This window comes from Balaenoptera musculus, chromosome 6 (assembly GCF_009873245.2).
Source record: "Balaenoptera musculus isolate JJ_BM4_2016_0621 chromosome 6, mBalMus1.pri.v3, whole genome shotgun sequence".
NCBI classification, from domain to species: domain Eukaryota; kingdom Metazoa; phylum Chordata; class Mammalia; order Artiodactyla; family Balaenopteridae; genus Balaenoptera; species Balaenoptera musculus.
Genome location: NC_045790.1, coordinates 76,947,211 through 76,968,452, shown reverse-complemented (window position 1 = coordinate 76,968,452; position 21,242 = coordinate 76,947,211). Strand labels below are relative to the sequence as shown.

General features: G+C 37.6%; 1 pseudogene; it reads right to left on the bottom strand.

The window, feature by feature from the left end:
- The window catches only part of LOC118896378, a 166,079-nt pseudogene that overhangs the window by 89,050 nt on the left and 55,787 nt on the right, over positions 1–21,242 (bottom strand).

The window sequence follows — 21,242 nt, the reverse complement described above, 5'->3', positions numbered from 1 at the left end:
CCCCCAGCTTTATTGAGATATAATTGAATATAATATGGAGTAAGTTTAAGTTACACAACATGATGATTTGATAGATGTATGTGTTGTGAAATGATTACCAAATAAGTTTAGTTAACACATCCATCACTTGACATAATTACCTTGTTGCGAGAATGTTTAAGATCTACTCTTAGCAACTTTGTGCACTGTTGGTGGGAATGTAAATTTGTGCGGCCACTATGGAAAACAGTATTGAAGTTCCTTAAAAAATTAAAAATAGAACTACTATACAATTTAGCAATCCTACTTCTGATACTTATTATCAAAAAGACAAGAGATAACCATGCTGTGCTGGCCATTTGTTTCTTCAGTGGTGAAAGCTGCTGGGGTGATCTGCAGAGCAGGTCACTGGGAACCACCACTTTTCCCATTGTATAGTTAATGCTGGTAGCTCCTGTTCATCTTCTTTGTTTCTCACCACCTCCGTACATCTCAACTTGGCTGGGCTCTGGGAGGGGTGAAACTGAAGGGAGTCCTTACTGTGGTGCCTCAAAAGGCTTGGGAAGCTTGCTGCTCACCCTGTTCTCTCTTCCCCTGTTCTTTCTAGTTTCTCCACTAGACAGAGGAGAACTCTTTCTAGTTGTGGGTTCCCTCTTGATGCTGAGCAGAGCAGGCCTGGGGGATGGGGTGTTGTAGGCAAAGTGAAGCTGTTTTCCTTCTCTTTTTGTGCAGTTATTCTCAGGTTTTTCCTTCCACTGTGCTGCTGAAGTTTCTTAAGTGGACTCCTGAGCGCTCCCTGAGCTACTTTTTGTTCATGGATAGCTGTCTAGTTGTTGATTTTTGTAGGGGGATGGTGGCTGGGATCTTTTACTTCACCATCTTCACCTTTTGTGAGCTTTTCAAGAGCCCAGTCCTCTGAGGGTAGGTTCTTCTGTCCATCAGTGACTCACCTCGGTTCAGAAATGCCAAGTTGTCACCAACCAAATAAATGCAGAGGCCAACTTACTACTTTAGGGTTGCTGCTGTTTTAAGTAAGTAGAGTTTCATTTTCCTTTCTTTCTCATGTCCTATCAAGAGCCTTCCTCCTACACCCACTTAGAGACCACAACTCCGAAACAAAATCCAAACAAACAAATTAGCAGGAGGGAGGAAGGAAGGAGTGATTCAGGAAACAGAATTGTATCCTGGGAGGGGTAGTCAGCGAGTGCCATGGTAGGAAGTACGGTGAGGAGGACCCCTGGCAGCATTTCATCTGTTTATAATATTAGAACGTTAGGCTGTGGGAGTTGGGAAAGATCTCATATTAGTCTGCAAGAGCCACAGTTGGTAGGAGAAGGAATGTCGTTGAACTATTTCGATTTGATATGCACCACTTCACTTGTTACTTTGATGTCTTCTTTTTACTGGGGAATGGTATCTAAAACACCAGTTTGGGGCTGTAGGTTTGCTTATTGCTAAAGGGTCCTTTTAGTGGATAGTGCTAGAAAAAAGTATGTGTGTGTGTATCCATGCATATAATAAAGGAATCAGGAATTTATACTGATACTGCAACTGCTATCCTATAGGGATCCTTATGGCCTCTCTCTCTCCATATTACTGTCTTTATTGTGAGAATTGGGATTCTCAACATCAATATATTTATTCATTTGTTCAATCCTGTAATATACCCAAAATAATTTTGGAATTTTTATATCTATACTATTAAAAAATAAACCTACTAATAATTGTTCACTATATATTTTCAGTTTATCTTTCCTTAGACTGAGTATATAGTCAAATTATATTGTTCAAAAGTGCTTGGGTAGATTGTTTTCTGCCCTTCAGTTGAAATACAGGTGTGTTTATTTCTCTTGGCATTCAGTTTTACAGTTCCTTCTATTTTTGTGGTTTAAATTTAGTTTTTGCATATTTAGAGCATTAATATAATTCCAGGTGTTAAAAGTATATACTCCTTCCCTTATCCCTGCCCCCCCCCCACCCGCCCCAGGTAATCAAATTCATTAGTTTCTGATTCAGACTTGAAGTGTGTCTGTTTGCAAAAATAAGCAAATACACCTATGGGTTCTGTACAAAAGGTAGCATACTATATATAGGCTTTTGCACTTTTTTTTTTACTTAACAATATATCCTAGAAGTTATTTCACATCCGCAGGGCCAAATATGCCTCCGAAAGGTAGAGTGAATATCAAAATTGGATTTGTAACAGAAAAAAAGCAAGAACCATGAATAACAATATTCTAAAGCCACAGTTTTCCCAACTTGAAATTAAAGGAGACATGAATATGTAACTGGGGCCACAATGTGTTTTAATTAATTAATTTATTTTTGGCTGTGTTGGGTCTTTGTTGCTGCATGCAGGCTTTTCTCTAGTTGCAGTGAGTGAGGGCTACTCTTCGTTGCAGTGCGTGGGCTTCTCATTGCGGTGGCTTCTCTTGTTGCGGAGCATAGGCTCTAGGCACATGGGCTTCAGTAGTTGTGGCACGCGGGCTCAGTAGTTGTGGCTCATGGGCTTAGTTGCTCCACGGCATGTGGGATCTTCCCGGTCCAGCACTCAAACCTGTGTCCCCTGCATTGGCAGGTGGATTCTTAACCACTGCGCCACCAAGGAAGTCCCCACAATGCATTTTAAAAGGAAAAAAATCATCAAGGATGATCAACATGAAGACTTAAGCTGATAAAGCTTATACAGTTGAAAGAAAAGGAAAGAACCCTATGGTTACCCAGGGAGATGATAAAAAGTCATCTTTATGAAAGGAAAATAAGGCTGACTAAGCATCCTTCAGTGCCAGAAGACAATGAAGCAAGGTCTATAGATTTTGGAAGAGAAAATACAGGACCAAAGACTATTATACCCAACTAAGATGTCATCCTCCAGAAAGGCAACAGAGAGATTTTCAAATGTGCAAGAACTCAAGGACTACAGCATACATGAAATGCCTTTGAATCTATTACTTGTTAATAAAATCAAGTCAACCAAGAGAATAATCAAAACAAGGAACACAGGAATGTGAAAGGCATTATATGAAAAGAATCGTGGTGATTATTGAACCTAATTAAATGTAGAACTGAAGCTAAACAATTTTGGAATTATTGCTGTGCAACAAAATTTAAATGTTACAAATGTTGAAAGAAATCTACATCACATAAAACAATATTAATTATAATGGACTACCACAAAAGTCCCATTGTGATAATTTTCTTACCTTCAAAAAAGTGAGTCAGTTGATTCTAGTTCACTTTTAAAGTTGGTGAAAAGAAATGGGGGTGTGAAGGTTAAGTTTAATAACAGAATATATGCTTTATAAATTTGGAGGAGAGAGTAAGAGGAAGGAAGTTGCATACCAGAGATCAAATAATAAAATTATAGAACACAGCAAGAAAAAAATAAAATGCCAAATTAAGCCAAGCATGCTATTGCAACAGTGATTAATGGGATAAGATTTTTATTTTAATCAACCAAATGTTTTATCATGAGAAAATAGCAAATTAGAAATATTATCATCCTGTATCTCTCATCATATAGCAACCTACATAGAAATTATAAAAAGAATAGCAACAAAAACATCATAACTATTTTGTAATTTACAAAATCTCCTCTGTTTAATTACTTTTAGGTAATTAAAAAAGTAAAGAGTTAAATTAAAAAAGAAAATTACAAAGTAATAAGGAAATAATCATAATGAAAATGGTACTTTCAAGACCTATGGTGTGTGGGCAAAGCTTTGATTAGAAAAAATGCAAAGCCTTTAATATTTATCTTGCTGAACAAAAAATGATAAAATAAGTGAATTACGTTCTACATGAGAAATTAGAAAACGAACAACAAATTAAACCAAAGGAAAGTGGAAGGAAGGAAATAATCAAGATAAAAGCAGAAAATAATTTAACTCAATGTCAAAATTGATAATCCATGAAGGGACTCTTTAGGGGAAAAGTCAATAAAATAAATAATCCATTAGCTAGCTCAATAAAGAAAATCCACAGAGAGCACAATATACTAAATCAAAAGGAAAGATGATGAAATAACCAGAGATACAATTTTTTTTCTGCATAGCTCTATTAAGATACATTTGAGATCCTGGAATGAATGATTTTCTGGGAAAATAGAAATTACCAAATTGTAGAAAGGTCAAATCTAAACAGGTCAGTAACCATGAAAAAAAATGATAGAATTATAAACAACATTTCTTCCCAGACGGCATCAAGCTTGGATCGTTTAACGAGGGCATTCTTTAAAATAGGTTAAAATTATTGTTCTTGGGAGGCTCGAGAAAGGAGGAGAGCTTTCAGTTAGATGTTAAAGGGTGGTAAGGAAGAATTCTGAACAAAGACACAGAGCTTGAATATCCTGAGGTGTCACTGAGGGACAGTTACTGGATGTCTTGGAATCTCATTAACGATATGAGTATCGACTACATGAATATATGCACCTTGGCTTTCCTGGGAAACTTCACATGTACTCGTCACCGGACACTGGCAAGGTCTTGGGTCTCTCTTCAGCTGCAGGCAATCCCTGAAGAGAGACTCAGCTAAGGGCTGTCAGCTGCTGCTACTTTCAGCAGCTGAGAAAAGCAATGCTTGAATCTCAAAGTGGGGAGGTCTCCATAACACTCTACAGCATCGATTGCAGTCTACACCTTGCACTGCTTGGATCCACTTTTTTTTTTTTTGCTAAAAGTTCTGGGAGAATCTCTTCCTGGATTTTGGTGGACCTCTTTTATTTTATTTTATTTTAGTTTTTAATTATAGTACAGTTGATTTACAATGTTGTGTTAATGTCTGCTGTACAGCAAAGTGGTTCAGTTATATACATATTCCTTTTTATATTCTTTTCCATTATGTATCACAGGATATTGAATATAGTTCCCTGTGCTATACAGTAGGACCTTGTTCTTTGTTCGTTCTATATATATATATATATATGCTAGTCGGCATCTGCTAATCCCCAAACTCCTACTCAATCCCTCCCTCCCCTCCCCTCCGCCTTGGCAACCACAAGCTGTTCTCTATGTCCGTGAGTCTATTTCTGTTTTGTAGATAAGTTAATTCGTGTCATATTTTAGCTTCCATGTATAGTGATACCATACAGTATTTGTCTTTTTCTGACTTACTTCACTTAGTATGATAATCTCTAGGTCCATCCATGTTGCTGCAAATGGCATTATTTCATTCTTCTTTATGGCTGCATAGTATTCCATTGTGTGTGTGTGTGTGTGTGTGTGTGTGTGTGTGTGTGTGTGTGTTTGTATATATACCACATCTTCGTTATCCATTTGTTTGTCAGTGGACACTTAGGTTGTTTCCATGTCTTTGCTATTGTAAATAGTGCTGCTACAAACATAGGGGTGCACATATCTTTTTGAATTATAGTTTTGTCCAGATATATGCCCAGGAATGGGATTGCTGGGCAAATAAATAGGGCAACTCTATTTTTAGTTTTTTGAGGAATCTCCATGCTGTTTTCCATAGTGTCTGTACCTACTTGGTGGACCTCTTTTCTTGATGTAACAAGAGAGGAGTTAGTATGATGAACTACAGCCCTTACCACAGTCACCAATATTCACTGTCTCCCTTTTCTGTGATCTATTCTAGAATCATCAGATCTCTGAGGTCTAGGTGGCTGACCTGGTGGAGTCACCCAAACCCATTTTCTTCATGGGTCTGAGCCCCTGATCACCACCTCCTTCTCAGGCTATAACTGGAGAACTTTTTCATTTTCCATCAAAATTAAGGCGTGAAATACCAAGAAACATTCATGTAGATCACTTTTTTCCAAACATATTCTTTCCTGTCCCTACTATGTAGCAGAAGCCCTACCTCCTCCTGATCATCAGTGTCAATTATCCTAATATTAATAGAATGACTCTGATTCCTTTATTTGCCTCCTCATCTTATGTCAAATAAGAGGTGACTAGATGACAGCCATAGTTTGAAATGTAACGGAATTTTTGCTGTGTCTCCTGGTGGATATATTCCTCCTCTGGTAGCCAGAATTTCTAAACATGCAGATCCCAGGCACAGGATGAACAGATTCCTCGAGTTGGTCCCTGGGAGTGAAGTGTTGTTTCACTATTAAGGACAGGCTGCAGCTGTTGATTTAGAGCAGTGGTTCTCAACTAAGGTTGATTTTGTCTTCTCGAGGGACAGATAGCAATGTCTGGAGACGTTTTGTTTGTCACAACTTGAAGTGGGGATGCTACTGGCATCTAACCAGGGATGCTGCAAAACATCCCACAATTCAAAGGGAAGCCCTTGCCACAAAGACTTATGTAGCCCAAAATACCAATCCTTCTGGGGTTGATATAGAGAATATAGCACATCTTGGAGGATGCAGCCCATCCTTGCAGGGTATCATCAAGCTGGCACTTTAGCTGTGCCTTCCAGAGGTAGTTACAGGGAGAAACTCCTGGGTTATGAATGAACTTGATGAATCCTATGACCTTGTGCCCATGATCACACCCCCTTTTCTGTAAAATAGATTCCTTGACCCCATGTGATATTATTCAGGATCTTGTACCGGTGCATCAGACACACTGCAAATCCATAGTGGTATGTTCACTGAGGTCCTGTAGGGAGGAAAAGTGAGCTCATGCCAAGTTTGTGTTAGTTCTAGTCAAAGATTAACTTTCTAAGGTTAAAGGAATCTGATGACATCAATTTGCTGCCAAAGGGCTGATTGGTCTCCTTGAGAGGCTTACTTTCGATCTTTGTAACTGGCAGGTTGGGCTTTCAGCAATGGAAGTCACTAGATCAACCTTGTTGAATTGACAGCAGTGCACTATAAATAGCAAAGGCTGGCTGATGTCAACTGGCCAAGTCATTATGTGTACTTGGTTTTTTATTCCTGTTCTGTAGTGGATGCTCTCTGGTGAGAATTAACGTGTGATACAAAAATCTTCACATTTCTTTTCCTATCTTACAGGTCCACGGTCGCTTTCCAGATATCCCGTGCCCTATCTTGAGCTCTTTTTTCCTTCAACCTTTCCTTCCTCCTGATCAACCAGCTAGCCATTCACCACTGCCTATTGTTCATATATATTCCATCCTCAGGCTACACCCTTTCCCCCCAAATTGGATGACTGATTGTACTGCCCAAAGCCCTGTCCATGAGAAAGATCCCTCCTTGCAACAGATTTGCAGCGCCATCACTGAGTGGGGCTATAATGCAGTTGTCCATTTTCAGTTTGCATCCACATACTGGGCTAAGGAGCCCATGTTCCAAGCTTGAACTTTTTACTCCTCCTTCAGCTGGTCATAAGAGAGACCTAGAATAAGAGGTGCTGGTTCAATAGTAATGGATGATAGGGGATCTGGCCATCTGCTTATGCAGCTAACTTTTGCCGTTCAGTGCTGCTCATGCCCGAATCTGGATCTGCCACTTTCATCTTAAAAATGGATAGGTATTAGGCTCACCTGACCTTGTGTCTTGGTGAGTCTCACAGGACCCTGATCATGATCAACAGTTCTGGTCAGCTTCCTTATCATCTACACTAGATCTCCTTTGTTGTACTCAAGATTGAGTAACACTTTTGTTGGTTGCCCGTGGTTCTTTCTCCTAGGGATGCGTGTTTTTATTATCTATAACTCTTCAGATTAGACTCCACTTGCTGGCATCCAAACTTGCTGCTCATTTTAATAATTATACCACCTCGTTTCTGAGGACTGAGTTGCTGCTACCTGGCCTCTTTTATATTTGCAATCCTAGAATCCCCCGTTGCTGTCGAGGGCCAGGTTCTGTAATGGTATATTCTTCTGTCAGCCTTGGTCTTCAAAGGAGAGCCACCACCGGGGCTTTTCAGTGTTGCTGGTGCCCCTCTCACCTGCACATTCCTTATTGCTCTGGTAAATGGAGCACCTCTGGGTCTGCCCTTGAAACATGGTAATCTGTTGGGTTCCTGGCCTTAAGTAGTATTTCCATCTTAGCAAGCCCACTTCTCTTCTTCCACCATCTGGCAATTTTGACATTTCTGCCTCACTTAGTATGGGCTACTGCTTTTGCCAGGCTATTAAGAGCAACATGCTATCATCTTTTCATAAAGTCCTTATAAGGTTTTAAGCCTTGTCACATGAAGATTTCACATATCCATACACTCTCCCTGTTTCAACTTAATGTTTTACCCCTTTGATCCAGCACCCTTAAGATCTAGTCATATAACCGCTCTCCCGGATCCTGCCTTAACATATTAATTCCATCCTGCAGCAATTTTTAAGACACAGTTCCTTTCCTCTCATAGTGGTCCCAGCACTTCCATGGCCAGATTATGTTGTGCCTTAAATTTAATACCTAAGCTACTTTTTGACATTTGTTGTTAAAAGACTTTCGAAGTGATGCTGATTTTTTTTCTTTGTAGGTAACAGATTTTCCCTCGTGGAAGCTTGTTAATTTCTTCTTCCCTCCCTCCCTCCCTCCCTCCCTCTCTCCCTCTCTCCCTCTCTCCCTCTCTCCCTCTCTCCCTCTCTCCCTCTCTCTCTCTCTCTCTCTCTCTCTCTCTCTCTCTCCCCCTCTCTCTCCCCTTCTCTCCCACTTCCCTCTCTCCCCCCCTTGCTCCTCCCTCCCTTCTTTCTTCCTTTTTTTCCATTGAGTAAATAATATATTCTCATTGTAAAAATTTGAATGGTAGCAAAAAGTACAAAATGAAATCAAGAATTCTCCTTACCACTGGTCACTACCATGTGCTATATCTTATTGCTCAAAAGTAAGCATTGTTAATGATTTCTTATGAATTCCAAAGGATATTTTTTCCATGTAATCTCCCTATCTATCTATCTATTCATTTGTTGTTTGTATTTTCACAGATGATATCATAGTCTTTGTACAGTCCTATAAATCACTTTTTTTCCCCATCAGGGTATTTTGTGTTTATTTCCATGCTACCATGTTTCCCGATGCTAGCTTCATTGACTCTGTAGTTGAAGTAATAATGCCCTATTTATTTTATAGGAACTTGAGAATGAAAGAAGTAATTTTATTAAAATACTAAGTTATAGGGACCTAAATAAATCAGGCAAGTAATATTTTCATGCTATTTCAACTATATTAATGATTCCTAAACAGAATTCTCTATAATAATGGCACATGACTATAAACATAGTACCAGAGAGAGACAGTCAAATGCTCTGATTATGTTCATAGAGATGAATGCCATTTCCACATTTAGGCACATGACTCACATTCAAAGCTGATGGTTTTCTTTTTCCTGTCCTCACATTTAAATCTCGCCTTGCTCTTTTAGACTAGCTTAATCATCTAACCTACTGATATTTTAGGAATTCTGTGTTGTATTTAACATTTTTTCTTTCCCTATTAGACTTTTCATTAGTCCTCTGTTTCAAATTATATATGTAATTCAAATTATATATATAATTTGATTTTTTTTAAGTTTAGGACCAGAAGGTTCTTTTTTATCTTAGACTCTTAAAATAGCTTTGATTTGCTATTTGGTTTTTCACAGGACTTCTCTTTTGGCATTATTTTCATAACATTATTGTTAGAAATGATTTTCTTTCTTCTTTATTTTCAATTTGTTTGTTTTTTTTTTTTACCTGTTATCCAATTTTCTTTTGATATATTCTGAGGAAGAAAACATGAATATTTTATTTGTTTCTTTCTGATTACAAGTAAAACCAACTAGACCCAGGCAACTTGTTCCAGTGTCTACAGTTAAAATGTCTTTGCAGAGAGAGTATCATCCATGCTATACCTTAGTGCTAGAGGATGTGAATGGGTATAGTGTTACATCCAGTTGATTTATTCATATACAAAATTTTAAATGAGTGACTACTGCATGTGAGATACTAGGGAATTCTAGGACATATTTGTGTTGGAGGTCACCAAGACCACCACTGGCTTTGGTGATTTGGTGGTGATGGTTTCTTTTGTTGCATGTGCTTTTGATGTCTTACCTAAGAAATCATTGCCTAATTCAAGGTCATGAAGATTATGCCTACAGTTTTTTCTTAAGAATTTCGTTCTTTTAGCTTCTACATTTAGATCTTTGATTCCAATTTGAGTTAATTTTTACATATGGTGTGATGTAGGGGGTCCAACTTTTTTTTCTTTTGCATGTGGATAGGCAGTTGTCATAGCACCATTTATTGTAAAGATTTTCTTTCCCCATTTAATTGTCGTGGCACACTTGTTGAAAATCAATTGACCATAAAATCAATTGAGGAGTACTGCCATCTTAACAGTATTGAGTCTTCCTATCCATGAACATGAGATGCCTTTCATATGTCAGGTCTTCTCTACTTTTTTTCAACAATATTTTTTAGTTTTCAGAATGTAAGTTTTAAACTACTTTTGTTAAATCAGTGGTTATCTTTTTGTTGTTGCTTTCATTACAAAATTATTTTTGTGATTCTTTCTATTGTTTGTTGTCCTGTTTCATTAATTCCTATCTTTATTAATTCTTTTCTATTACTTTCCTTAGGTTTACTTTTTATTTACTTTTCAAACTTCTTGTGTTGGTAATTTAACTAAGATAATATTTAATCTTCCTTGCTTATTAATATGTGTTATCAAAATTATAAATATTCTGCTAAATATGACTTTTGCTCCTTCCCACAAATTTTGATATTGCTCCCATTGTAATTCAGTAGTGTGTTTCATAATTCACAATGTAACTTATTCTGACATATCCATGCAGGTGGATATTTTAGTGGCAAGCTCTTCATAGTGGTTCTATTTCAAGTCTAATGATTCCTTTATTATATTGTCCTAATCTTATGCTTTCTATTTTTTCATTTATCTCTTTTTTTTTTTAACATCTTTATTGGAGTAGAATTGCTTTACAGTGGTGTGTTAGTTTCTGCTTTATAACAGAGTGAATCAGTTATACATATACATATGTCCGCATATCTCTTCCCTCTTGCACCTCCCTCCCTCCCACCCTCCCTATCCCACCCCTCTATATGGTCACAAAGCACCGAGCTGATCTCCCTGTGCTATGCGGCTGCTTCCCACTAGCTAGCTATTTTACGTTTGGTAGTGTGTATATGTCCATGCCACTCTCTCACTTTGTCCCAGCTTACCCTTCCCCCTCCCCGTGTCCTCAAGTCCTTTCTCTAGTAGGTCAGTGTCTTTATTCCCATCTTGCCCCTAGGTTCTTCATGACCTTTTTTTTAGATTCCATATATATGTGTTAGCATATGGTATTTGTTTTTCTCTTTCTGACTTACTTCACTCTGTAGGACAGTCTCTAGGTCCATCCACCTCACTACAAATAATTCAGTTTTGTTCCTTTTTATGGCTGAGTAATATTCCATTGTATATATGTGCCACATCTTTATCCCTTCATCTGTTGATGGACACTTAGGTTGCTTCCGTGTCCCGGCTATTGTAAATAGAGCTGCAGTGAACATTTTGGTACATGAGTCTTTTTGAATTATGGTTTTCTCAGGGTATATCTACCTATATATCTTTACGATCACTTTTCCAATTATTCTTTTTTTCAAATACTTGAGGGTACTTATTTTTCTGTTTTAAGTATTGACTGATGTTCCCTCATAGTGCTTTCTTGGTAGTTTGTAATTTTTTATTGATTACAATTCTGCAAGTGGGGTAACAATTCTGGAGGAATCCCATGAACTCTAAAATGTGAAAGGGTTTCTCCAGAGAAGGTTGGTTTTGCTTTTGTCAGGACTGCAGGCATTCCAATGGCCCTGGACAAACTGTTATGTTAATGTTACAGCTTGTATTTTACAGAGCAAATGAGTGTTGTAAATTCAAACTTAATTCCTAAACTGGGAATAGACTTTGGGTTTTGATTAATCCCTGAAGATTTTTCCTCATTCCATTCCTAAGATAAATGGCCTTTTTTTTTTTTTTTTTGCTGCTTTAGGCTAGTGTCAAGGAGAATTTTTATATACCTCCTCCTAAATGATATTTAAAAATTTGATATAATTTGTAGATGTAACTCTCTTCATTTCAGAAACAGAGAAACTAAAGCATTAGAGATGTTACCAAATTCTTGTTAGCCGTCTTTACCTGTTTTTCCCTTAGGAATTTCAAAGTCATACTTTTGAAAACCAGGCTTATTACATTTCTTTTCCCCTCCAAGGCATTTCCTCCTTTTGTATTTCCTTTCTGATTTAAGATACTCAAAATCTTTTTAGTCCTTGAATTAGCAAGTTGGAATCATCAGTTCTTGCTCTCTGCATCAGCTATCACCATACACCATCAATTCTACCTTTAAATAGCTCCCTTACTTCTGTACTCATCTCCAATTCCAGTATCGCTGCCCCAGTTTACATCCTCACTGTATCTTACCTGGACTCTTGTGGTCTCTTCCTAAGTAACCACGCTGCATTCACATTTTCCCTCAGATTATCTTCCAGTGTTACTTAAGACAGAGATGGGGTCATGTCATTAGCTTGCTGCAAAAAAATTTTGGCAGTTCCCCATTACCTAAAGATTAAATGGACACACATTTTATTTTTTCAACTTCTTCCTTTCCTATTGTCCACTACATTTTACATATTGTAGTCAAACCAACCTATTGGATTTTCCCAGGATACCCTATATATAATCATACCTCTTTGTTTTTTGTTTGGCAGGATTACCTCCTCCAATTCATGGGTAGTTTCTACTAATTATTTAAAACCCAAATCCAGTGCCGTTGCCTCTGCATATCTTCCCTGTCATATAATTAGAACTAATCACTTTCTTCTTTATGTTTCCACTCACTTTTCTCATGCCTCCATTTCAGCAGTATCTTATTATAGTGTCAACTTTTACATGCCTGTTTTGCTCTTTCGACTGTGAGCTCCTGCAGGGTAGAGACAATTTTTCATTCATCTTTATCATCTCTCTGCTTAGCTAGCATGTTGCCTAGAACACAACAGATGCTCAATAAATGCTTTTAATAAATTAATGAAATAATGAAGCTATATTACTATATCAAAATAGCAACAGGAAAATGTTTTCAATTTTAGATAATATGTATCCTCTCATCTAGTATCTGCTGCACAGACCAAGAATTCAGTGGGGGACCTAATTCTAAATGATACCTGCTGCTATGGAAGCAAAATTAGATTCTTTGAACCTTATTATCTTTTTCCTTAAAATATAGCTAGAAATTCCTGGCTCTTAGTTGCTATAGAACCAGATAAGCAAATATAACCAGTAAATTATTTATGTTAACTAATATTGGTAGGGATTTTAAAAAGTGCTTTTCTTCTTATTTCAATTACAATACATATTCACAATAGTAAATTTAGAATACATAGACACAAATTAAAAAATCACGTATCATATCACTATCACTCTGCAAGATAATCAATATTTTGGATTATATATATATAACTGATAACAAAAGTAAAGCCAGAGGGTATATACTGTTTTGCATTCTTGGCATTGAAAGCAATATATTAAAAATAATTTATTATCGAGGATGCATTCAGCTATATGTTTTATAGCAGAAATATGTTTACACTATTATAAACATATGATAATCTGTTGAAAGCAGAAAGTTTCAAGTCAAACTGTCCTAAGCAGTAAAGAAATCTATTTCTCTCATCATTGATAAAGGTCAGGCGATGACTCTGGTTGGCTTATACTAATAAGCATGATCACTCCCTGAGACTGGACAAAGGGTCACCTTTTCTGAGTCACATGGGGGAGCGGTGGCTGGATTAACAAATTCAAGAGCTTATTCCAGAGGAAGATGGAGGTGAGATGATGTTGACATTGGGTAACCTGCAGAGTCAATCAGAGTGGCTATAGATTTTCCTCTTTTTTAAATAAGAGTTGAAGCTTACTGCACTTAATATTGCTCTCTTCCCTGATGTTGACATTTAGATATTTTTCCTTCAACTTTTCAATATTATAAACAGCACATCTGTGAACAATCTTATGGTCGCATCATTGTGAAATCCATGTTTATATGTACAATTTCAGAGTCATATTAAGCAACCTATTAAAGCTTTGTGAGATGTTGCCTATGGAAGAGTCACACCGTTCCCACCAGCAGCATGGGACAAAGACTGCTTCTTTTACCTTCAACAACATTGGGCATTTTAAATAGTCTACCTTGGCCAGGGGCTTTTAAACTGTGCTTTTGCAGAATCCAGCTTAAGCCAGTGTGGGTTATTTCACAAGCTGACTTAGGCTCCCGGTGCTTGATAGTAATCATGTTGAGTCTATATCGGTTTATTGTTTTCTCAATCCAGTGTATTTTAATTCTCATGTGTTGCACATGTGCTCTTAGGATTGCTCATGAGCTGAGTAGCAAAAAAGCAAAAACAAACACAAAACACAACAATACAAACTACTTGCACATGAGCAAATTTTGAAAAGCTAAAGACCATCTGAGAAAGGACAAATTTTAAGGCCCAACCTCTTTTTTCTAACTCTCAAAACACCTTTCTCCTATAAGGTATAATTGGGCCCAAACCCAATATATATATATACACACACACATACATGCATACACGTACGCACACACTTATTAACAATTTATCCATTGATCATTTTAAAGATTCCATTATTTCACAGTAGGTTTATAATCCTGAGGCCAGGTACTGAGTTCATGTGAGACCAAGAGCTTTTTACCTTGTGCAAAGTTGTTAAGACATTTAGGTGTCCCAGTGATGATGATTTATTTTTATTTCTCCAAGAGGTCACTCTGATTTAGGAATGGATAACTATGGGAGTGGAACATTGTATCTCTTCTCAAGCCAATTTTCCAGTTCTACATAAACTTAGAATGTTTGTAAGCTTTCCTGCCAAGTATATGATATCATTAAATGTAATAGGTCTGTACCTTGCAAGTGTTACATTTTGGTTTCAGTGTATAAGACTTACTGTAATCCATAGCATAAAACACTCTTTTCCGAATTCCCGCATCTCTAACAGAAGTGTGTTTAAAAGCACATACAGTGTTCTCTGTTTAGGTGATTGCCACGTGCATTATTTCATTTTCAGAAAGAAACACCAATAGAAGCTGTAACTTTAAAAATGTATGCATAAAAATTTTACAGTCTTTCTTTTAACTTCCTTTCTTTGTTTCCTTTCTTCATTTTTGTTGTTTTCTCTCAACTCTCAATGAGACCTCAGGACTCCATTTAGATCCTGCTCTACTAAGACCAATTGGCCGATAGGCTGGGAGGCCCGTGAAAGCCTCAGGTAAATTAATAGCAGAGTCAGTGTCTGAGAACCATGCCTGGCTGCTCTTAAAATCCTTCTGAAGCCTGAATTATTTGTATTAAGATAGGCCAGCGCTCGGGCCCCTATGAGTCAATTCTTTGTAACAGTTGCCAATATTTTTATACCTGAGAGAGCGGCTTCATTCTTTATTATTGCTCAGGAATCAATACTCCCATTGCCCTCACAAAATGCTATACAAGCATTATTGGCATTTCACTTGGCAGTGAAGAGTATCGACATCAATCTCGCCAACTGCACACCTCGCTAACCTTGCTCCACCTCTCCTGTGTCTATTTGTATTCCATCTGGGCTCTCCTCGGCTGCTGGATTTGAATGGGAATCCTTAGCGCTGCCCTCACAGGTCCTGCGATAAGGAAATGGAAAGGCATCATTGAACCACTCACAGAAACAGTCCCTTTCTCCCCACCCCTGCCCATTTTGTGCTTGGAGGTTTTTCAGCATTTAATAAAATACCATTTCCCACCACCCTGTGGTTTTTCCAAAATTGGTATCTCAGAGCTCTTCAGTAATAACCAAATGGCTGCTTCTAATCTACTGTGAATTTTAAAGTAATTTCTGGGCACTCAAAGCAGCAGATCTTAAAAAATGAAAACTCACACACATGGGGGTACAATGTGCACAGAGAGGCATGGTGGGAACTGCAGCTGCGTTTGCTCTGAATACTGACCGTGGATGCTGCTCTGGTTGTTTAGTAAACTTAGTAAAAATGCTTCTCACCCCACATGTAAATTCCCCTTTAAACATGCAATTCTTTGGTAATATCTAAATGGAAGCCATTGTAGGGGATTCTGTCATATATGAATCTCATGCTGGGCATTATCAATTTGTAACAGATGTTGTTTGATCCAAAGGAATATCTAGAGTATATAAAGAGCTCTTACAACTCAACAATAAAAAGAAAAATGACCTAATTAAAAATGGGCAATGACCGCAGTGGGATACCACTTCATGCCCATCAGGATTGCTCTTATCAAAAACAAAAAAAACCCCAGAAAATACAAGTGTTGGAGAGGATGTGGAGAAATTGGAACCCTTGTACACTGCTGGTGGGAATGTAAAATGGTGCAGCTGCTGTGGAAAACAGTTTGGCAGTTCTTCTAAGAGTTAAACATAGAGCTACCATATGATCCAGCAATTCCACTGCTAGATATATACTCAAAAGAATTGAAAGCAGGGACTCAAACAGATGCTTGTATACTAATCTTCACAGGAGCTTTAGTCACAGTAGCCACAAGGTGGAAACAACCCACTTGTTGACAGAGTGACTTTGAGTTACATGTATGATTGCTCTGAGCCTCAGTCTCTTTCTCTGTCCCATGGCAGTGATATGATAGTGATGATGGTGTGGTGATGTTGATAGTGTAATAATGGTGTTGGTGATATAATGATGGTGATGATGATGATGACATTTCACAGGATTATTGTCAAGATTAAGATACAGTATGAATAAGATGATTGAGATTTGTGATAATATCTAAAACTGTAATACACCATCGTTCTTTATTTTAAATTTTAAATCCAAGAATCAGAATATTTGTATGCTTTATGTCAAGGAGATATATTAAAGAGGCTAATATTTGCCTCAGAGGACAGACAGATATTTGGAAATTACATATTCTGTGTTTGTAGTCATGCATTTGTGTGAGCCTGGATTATGAAATCTTGTCAATAATCTTTAATTTCAGAATTGCATTAGCTTTGGTGGAGATAAAATGGCAAAGCTATTAATTGTTTCCTAGGAGAGAAAGAGTTGGTTTTCGTTTGTATCACTTGCAAAAACTTTCTGCAGGAGGTCTATTTTCTGAGCCTGTCTTTGTGCCAGGTAAAAGGGAAAATGACTTTGAAAAGATTAATTCTTCACTAGATTTGTTTTTTGGCTATCAAAAGGCAAGGGAAGAATTTTTATATATTATAGATGTTCTCCTCACTAGATCTTAATTTACCTAAATATTTCCAGGAAAAAACAAATGAATCCATCATTTTTTTAAATAGAAAAAGCCCTGGAATAGGAGTCAGGAGTCTTTGATTGTAGTTTCCAGTTTTGCCACGTGTTAAACATGTGACCATAAGCAAATTAATTAACTATCGAGCATTAGTTTTCTCCTCTGTTAAATGGTTGTAAAAAAGACCACCTATTCATGTAGATGTTGAGGTCAACTAAAATGATATTTGCGAGAATGCTTTGGAAATTATAAAGTTCTGTATAAATAAAAAGTGCCATATTTTATTAAATCTAAGATTATCAATCATAAGATGTATCATTAGTTACATTTCACTAAGAACAAAAATGCTGCCAGGTAAACTATGATACAGGGCCTTAGTATGCTGTTTGATGCATGAAGGGATCATACCAGCCTCTTCTTGTTTTGAATATCCTTTCATCTGTTCCAAGAAATATTGCGGTACATCTTGCTTTCAATTGTGTCGCTTAGCAGGAGATAGGCAAATTTTTGCACGTAAATCAGTTACAAAACATAGCAACATGTATTTTCCTAAGTCTAGTAAAGAATTTCATTGATCCATTGCAAGAAAACACAGAATTGCAATCATGCCTCCCATGATTAATTAATATTTCCTCTTCAAACATACACATTTTTGCTCTGTTCCCATTGCCTTTCTTCATATGCAAGAGTTTCATTTCATCATTAAATTAAAGTACAGTATTTTTGAAGACATTCTGAATGGCAGTTAAACTCAACAGGGGATGCCCCAGCAATGCACATTACTCAACTGAAGTGACAAAAATGTGAACGGCTATGTCCAAGCTTGTTCATGCACAGTTGGTGAAAAGTCCTTTATGACTGCCACCTGGCAGTCCCTGATTATAAGACCATTGCTGATTTCAGGGATGTTAGAACGTGGGGGGAAATGTGTCTCAGAAGTAATTGAATATTGCATTTATGTTATTAGCCACAGTGTGACACTTTTATCCTTAATAGAAACTGCAGGTAGCTCATTGCTTCATGCGTCTTAGTAATAGGAGCGTGAGGCTCCTTCAAACTAGTGAGGCCTCCTGAGGTTACGGAGGAACCATCCAATGCTTCTTCAGTATTTGTAGGCAGTGTGGCGTCTGCTTTGAGTTATCTCTTCTCCACACTAAACTCTGACACTTTGTCACTTTCTTTAAACTTTGATATGGCATGGTTTTGAGAACCCTTCTTTTGATCGCTTTCCTCTGAACTAGGCCTCATTATTCACGCTTCTTTAATGCACTGTATTTGGAATTAAGCATTCTATGCCAGTTATGCTTATTAAAATGGTGGAAAGATCCATCATTAACTTATTAAGAGCAACAATGATTTGTCTTGAATCTCTGGGTAAGTAAAAATTTGGAAACATAAATAAATTCTGCATGTACTTGTGTAGTTTTATTTTTAAATGGCGTTAAAACTACATTAAGCTAGTTATTCAGTATATATTATTATTTTGAATTAAGTACATTTTTATTCTTACAACACGTGTTCCTACTTTTTTTAGCATGTCTGTTGTAACTTCACAATTCTTTTTAGAATGCTGAATGGACAGAGTCAGAATGAGGCTCCTGATTCTAGGATATACCTGGGATAGTTTCCTAGGGATGCTGTAACAAAATACTACCAACTGGGTGACAAACAGCAGAAGTGTATCCTTTCACAGTCCTGGAGATTAGAGGTCTGAAATTACGTTATTGCCTGGGCCATGCTCCCTCTGAAACTGGCAGGGAAGATTCCTTCCTTGCCTCTTCCTAGTTTCTGGTGGTTTGCAGGCAAACTTTGGCATTCCTTGCCTTTGCAGCTGTAACACTTCAGTCTCTGCCTCCACTGTCACGTGGTTTTGGTCCTGTGTGTCTTTGTCTTCACATGGTATTTTTCTCTTCTCTTAAGGACAACAGTCATATTGTATTATGGCTTATTCTAATGACCTCATATTAACTTGATTACATTTGCAAAGACCCTCTTTCCAAATAAGTTCACATTCCTAGGTACCAGGGGATGGGACTTCAGCATTTTTTGGTGGGGCAGACAGTTGAACCCATAACATCTGTCAACATTACTTTGTTGGTGGACATCAACTCATCACTACCCAAGTCACTACTCTTTGTCTACAATACATCCTCTAGCTACTAATCTGATAATCTTTCTTAGCATTCAATTCATATTTCTACATTCTATACAAAAGGATCTAAAGGGAAAACTATCTGACTGTTAGGAACTTGCTGAAGTTCCCATAAGCTTTGTGTCCTGGTTTCTCATATTAGACAATTCCTGTAATCCTCTCAGAGCAAACCATAAGTGGAGTGTGACAAGACATTCTTAGACACTTTATGACAGCTGCCCTCTCCTCTAGGTACTCACCATCCATTCCTTTAGCAATCCATCCTTGTATCCAGTGGTTTGTTTGCCAGACCTATCATTTTCCACTTGAAAGTGAGACTGACGTTGGCTTCCTTCCAGTTTTTAGTTTCCTTTGCCCTTCTCTAAGATTTCTCATAAAACAAGGATCGTTGTTGAGTGATTTTATTTATAAGTTCTCTTAGAGCCTTGGGATACAACTTATCTAAGCCAAATGACTTGAATTCATATAAAACAACTTTACTACCCTTGGATTTTGTATTCCCTTATGAATTCTTGGTCTATACTTGGCAGAGAAATCAGAAGCAGAAACAGGAAGTTAGATGTTCTGTTTTCTTCCTACCAAACTTCTATTTAACACCTTTGGTCCCATGCAGTGGTCATGACCCTCTTTTGTTTACCTTCTTATTTGTGAAATAATATTTTTAAAAGACTTTTGTCCTTAGCACTCAACAACTCGAAGTCCACTCATTTCGGACTTAGACTCCCTGATACCATGGTTTCATACACATCCTTAGTTATTCTTTTTTCCATTCTTGGGGCATATACTTACTTTCTGCATTTCCTCCTTGTTTCTTTCACCTAAGATGATTTGCCATTCCATAACTGGAATTGTATCAGTAAGAGCTTCCCGACTCTCTTGAGTCCAGCCATTCAAGAGTCATGCTTGGAACCACATGCAATGGAACCATGAATTATGATATTTTTTGATATATACATATTTAAATGTCTCAGCAAGATATTTTTAACAGGCTTTTCCCAATATTGTCTACTGTAGGTATTACGATCTAAGATGATAGGACTGATTTTTTCCAAGTCTTTCATCATTTCCCCATCATGAAGTAACTCCTCTCCTGGTTGGAATTAGGTCTAGAATAGTAGTTCTTAAAGTCATTTTTTTTCAACCATTGGAGAATTGAGAGTATCAAAAAGGCTAGACAGTAATTTTTCAGAACTGTTACTTTTAACAAGATGAGATTTGTTGCCTTTTCCTGGTCAAATGAAATCCTTATTATTGTTATATTTTTCTTGCCTCTGTGATAAGGAGGGATGCACTATTTAGCCTCTTCACACAGTAAGGTGACCTGTATTTTCACAGCAGTATCACTTACATTTCTTTCTTATAAGTTATACACCATGTTTTCCAACACACTCCTATCAATGCTTTAGGTATTTCTAAATGGGAATATATGAAGCGGAATGTTTAAATGAGATACTAACTCTCCTAGGTTTAACTACATTACTAGTACTATAGATTTTAAGTTCAAAAGTACATGAGAGGGCTTCCCTGGTGGCGCAGTGGTTGAGAATCTGCCTGCTAATGCAGGGGACACGGGTTCGAGCCCTGGTCTGGGAAGACCCCACATGCCACGGAGTGACTGGGCCCGTGAGCCACAACTACTGAGCCTGCGCGTCTGGAGCCTGTGCTCCGCAACAAGAGAGGCCGCGATAGTGAGAGGCCCACGCACCGCGATGAAGAGTGGCCCCCGCTTGCCACAACTAGAGAAAGCCCTCGCACAGAAACGAAGACCCAACACAGCCAAAAATAAATAAATAAATAAAATTAAAAAAAAAAAAGTACATGAGAGAGAAAAATCCTTCATGCAATATTATAAATTTCCAAGAATTTTTCAAGAATCAATTCCATGTCTCTTATATCACTCAGCCGAATCAAGAATAGAAAAAGCTGTCAGTGATTCTCTTTGTAATTAAGTTCTTACTGGAGAGTGTCTGAATTTGGGGGGGAAAAAAGGATATCATGGGGG